This window comes from Hibiscus syriacus, unplaced genomic scaffold (assembly GCF_006381635.1).
Source record: "Hibiscus syriacus cultivar Baekdansim isolate YM2019G1 unplaced genomic scaffold, ASM638163v2 tig00110943_pilon, whole genome shotgun sequence".
NCBI classification, from domain to species: domain Eukaryota; kingdom Viridiplantae; phylum Streptophyta; class Magnoliopsida; order Malvales; family Malvaceae; genus Hibiscus; species Hibiscus syriacus.
The window spans coordinates 1699837-1704923 of record NW_024062924.1 but is presented as its reverse complement, the minus strand read 5'-3'; positions in this window follow the sequence as shown (position 1 = coordinate 1704923).

The window sequence follows — 5087 nt, the reverse complement described above, 5'->3', positions numbered from 1 at the left end:
GCAGCCCCTAACTGACTGTTAAAGTCTCAGCCGTTCGATCGTGGTCCCCAAACTCCAGCAGTAGGCCAACAGCTCGCATTCGACGTTCCAGCAATGGTCCCAACAACGATGGTCCCTCGTGCATGCAAATCATTCGGTGGTCCCTTCTCTTCCATTTCGTTTCCTTATAATGTCAAAGACTATTATTTTGGCAGAATCAGCCCTCCTTCAAAGCATCAGGAATCCTCTCACACATGAAAAAAGAAAAAAAGAAAGTTCTGTATAACCCCAAAAAACACACTGTTAGGGTCTTCCCCATTTTTATCATTATTTTTTATTCGAATTGTTGACTATTTTTTATAATTTACAATAGTCATCTTATTTAATTTAATTGCTTTTGGTTTATATTGTTAATTTAATTCCTTTAATTTTGTAACACCCTAATCTTTAGTTAATTATAACATTCACGTGGTTTGTTCAGATTTAGGTATAATATGGACAAAATGTTGGGGGAATAGGAATAAAATAAGGATAACCGTATCCATAATTAAAAAAAATATATATTATACAAACTCAAGCATAAAGACAAAAATCTTTGGAGTAAAGAAAGCAACTAAATAAAGTTGAATACTTTGTATCATATAGCTTTGTTGTGTTAATTAATTAAGGGTAAAAGAAACACGTGGAAGAGGAAAGTAATGTTTGAACAGTAAACATAGAGTAAAGCGTTTATGATTGGGTCTTTGTAATAGAAAAATGGACCAGAAAGCAATGGCCATTTTAATGCGAGCCAGAATGAGACCTAATCACCACACTCATTTCGCCCTTCCTCCAATTTTCTAATGAGGTGAATCAACTGCTACCGAATTCTCGAGGAAACCGATCCGGTTCAAACGGACATGGAAATGGAAATTCGATTGTTATTATAATTTTTATAATATGGAAAATGAATAATCACAAGTGGGAAGAGTTGTTCCGATTAGTATTATTTTTATAATATGGAAAAATAAAGAGCCACAAGTGGCTAAGAGCTGGCACGAAAGAAAACAACAAATGAGAAGTAAAGCTTACTGCCGCAATAAACCTTTGGCCTTTGGTCTTCAGCCTAACAATTTTGGTTAAGCTAAGCATACTAACCACAGTAATCATCGGCAACGACTAGAGAGAGAAATAACGTTTGAACCTCCAGATATAGAAGGAGGTGAAAGAGGGAGCTCAACGATCCCTGAATCTGTGATGAGTTCAGTGAACAGAACGCTAGTAAACGTTGAAAACCCGAGGACTCATTTGCTCCAATTCTTGTCTCTCGCTGACCTTGATGTCTTTGCTGAAATGCCCCATCTTCAACGCGCTCGAGTTTTCTTTACGCTTGTGGAAGCCACTCCTACTGTCTTCGCCTTGAGGTTGAGATGCAATGGAGTGCACCCAGATGACCAACCTATTAAATCAGAGCTTGAGAGATTAAGCTTGTACCAAGAGAAGTTAGAGCGGTTAATAGACTTAAGTAAAACACCATTGCTACCTTCAATTACCTTAAACTCTCAGAAGCTAGCCTTCGAATCACTGCCCTTGAAATCCTCTTCAAAACGGACGCGCGCGATCCCCATATCAATGACTAGTTAGATAGCGTGCACAACAGCCATGGCTTCTGCTCCAAAAATTCGAATGGAGACAAGCGAATCGGAGGGGAACACGACATTTCATATAGCTACAAGGAAATCTCGCCTGTAATAATAGAGAAAGTGCGTATCAAACTGTAGCTACCAAGGAAAGAAATGAAGAATAGCAAATCACGTGGTTGGGGGTTGTTATTAAAGTAAGAAGGTGAAATTACAAGGTAAGCCATCCAAGTTGTTAAAAGCTCAACATTGTCTTTTATCTTTCATATTGTTATGATTATGGCAATATGGTTTTATTAAGATCGATTTAGTCCCTAATTTTAGCAATTAAAAATTATATTAACTCCTAAAGTTTTTAGTTTTAACAATTGGGTCCCCAAATTATTAGTTAGATTCTAATAAGTTATTTTTATGGCTAGAAAATTATTTGAAGTCGTATTTGTACGATAGATTGTCCGTGTTCGTTAGAAAAAGATTGGAAGCTAGAAATCAAGTTGGTGAGCTGGAATTCAAGAGTAATATTTTGGGTTTTGTTGACGTCCTGAGTCCGATTCCGAAGTGTGTTTCACCAAATTCGAACCCGATAAGTTGTTTTTCACCGATTAAACACCTGATTCGATCCGTTTTCGGAATTAAGCTCCATTTTTTATAAAATTTCTGTTGATATGTATCTGAGTAATTATTGGACATTGAATTAAAGATCGAGGGCGTTAGAATGGAATTTATATGGTCGATCAGTATGGCACAAAAATCGAGGTAATACATTACTACCTCTTTATGCTTTATAGAACATGTTGGTATTGGTAAATGCATGAATGAAAATGTTTGGTCCCATATGTGTAATTGATTAATTTCTACACTCGATCTGAATACGATAAAGAGGTTCAGTAATTGATTATGATTTAGATGACTTTTATAAGAGATTGAGAGATTGTTATAATTAAATTACAAGTTTTGTGATTAGTGATAAAGGAATCAGCCCTGGATTTGTAACTTATATTTTATATCAACAAAGGTTAAATACTAAAGGTACTCGGATGAAAATTATGAAAATACTCTGGTTGGGTAAAATTACGAAAGTACCCTTATGTTGTAAAATGACAAGAATTATCCCTAGAAGTTGATTAATAACTCTGAAAATACTTATTGATCTGATAAAACTACATATGTGTATAAGAAATGCTAGTTTTGCTTGGGAAATGCAGATAACCAGTTTTTAACCCCATTAGGGTTTGTGCAAGATACTAGAAGTCTGTTAAGAAATCATTTCAAAATAAGAGAATGTTCAGGAAAGCAATTAACTATAAGATCTCTAAATTATAGTTATTTTCGTTAAGAATTAATACTGAAACTATTTGGTTAAGAAATTATGAAAATGCCCTTAAAAGGTAAAAATAATCCGAATTGACCCTGAATGAGAAAGTACTTTGAGGGTTCATACTTAACTCGATAAAGTACAGATTTAATTGTTAAGATCCTGTCTTTGTATAGAAAATTCCTGATAACCTGTTGGTAACTTTTGAGAAGATAATTGACCTGAAAATCTCCGAGTTAAGAATAAATTATCGAGGGTGCTCTTTTGTCAAAATTGTTCAAAAGGTCTGGAAAAGATGATACGTTTGAATTAAATAATAAGATCAGATGGATGAAAAAGATTGGAATAATCAGATCTGTCAGAATAGTTTGATGGGACTGATATAAATGATAAGTTTAAATTTAATTATAAGATCGGACGGAATGAATTATTGGACTACAATGGATCTATAAAATGGCCAGAATACCCTTAGATGTAAATGACCAAGAATATCATCAAGCTCAGGAATGAGTGAATATCCTCGAGCTCTTAAATGAATGGAATAAAACTGAACACCAAAATGACCAAAATACCCTTTATAGCCTATACTAAGTAAATGGCTTGGATTAATTAAGGAATCCAAATAAGCATAGGTTTTGAACTACCTTTAAAAGTTATGGAACACAACTTAAGTGAGTCGATCAACCTTAACGATAAGTCAGTACCTAAACGACATAGATATTACTTGAATGCGTGTCCGTCTTCTCAAGTTTGACTCGATGATAATTTTGGAAGTATACAACTAAACTCTAGATCGCATTCAGTACTAAGAATTTGATATTTGTTCGATAAATCAACCACGAAGACTGAATTGAACGAGCGTACAATATGTATCTGAAATTCAGGAACGTCTGAATTACTCTGGAAAATCCGAAGTAACTGTAATGGACTTGATTGCTAAGTGAATTAAGTAACCTCACGGACTAAGGATTCAGTAAGTGATTTGGATGAGTCTGAAAGCGTTAATGAACATACATGATGTAATGTTCTTATGTATCATGAACTACAAATCAAGCAAGTCAGCATTTCATGATACAGTGGAAGCGTGAACATGAAATAAAGACATTGGAAGATTTATTCAGCGATGATTCCAAAGATTATATATGGACTAGAATTTGTGGTATTAAAGTGTAAATACCCTGTAAGGACAATGAATTGACCAGTCGACAAACATTAATTCTAGGAGATATTCATCTAAGAGTTGTTCGATAATTCGATCAATTGACATAGATTGTAAATGTCCTGAACCTTCATTTCTTCCTTATCAGCTCAAATCACATTATGAATAATTGATGATTCCGTCAGTTATTGAACTTTTCCAATAGTGATTCTAAATTCCGATATCCTATCGGTATACTGAAGATTCATGTTTCTCTACCTGCTAAGATTATCCAGTACCTCTGAATAATTTTTGTAAACTCTGGTGTGTTCCCTAATCACCTAGATATTTTACCTGATTTCCTATTTGATTTCTATTATAATACCTAACCTGGATTCTGATCGGATACTTGACCTGGATTCTGATCGAATACTTGACCTGGATTTTGATATGATACTTGACATGGATTATGTTTTGATTTTTTATATATCCGTTTACGGACGTAATATGTTTTATTTGGGGTAATATTGGAGGAAGTATACCTGGAGGCTCCTCGGCTGTGTTCTTAGAACCTTACTTACCGGCTCCTCGGCTGTGTGCTCAGGACCTTACTGGACTTGATGGTGGGTGTATGGTTCTGGGGAACCTACACATTTTGGACTTGACGGATGGGGTAGTGTTCATGTTTTTTTAAAACATGTTACATAAATCGATTTTTACTTAAATATTTTATCTGTATATTTTCACTGGTTTTATGGAAACACACTAGATAACCTATTCTGATCTCCTGAACCTAGACATCCGAAATATTTCCATCTGAACTAAATATTATCTGTTACTACCTGAAACATCAATGTGACCTCAGCTCAGCCAAAGAAATCTGTAAATATCTGAACCAATAAGGAAAAATACGTTTATCTGTATCTGCACGTTCTTCAGCATCATCTGGTAGTTCTGTATTACTGAGCTTTTCGAATCTCACTCTATTACTCACTATTGAAGGTTAAAAGAAATGTACCAATATAGTTATTGACTT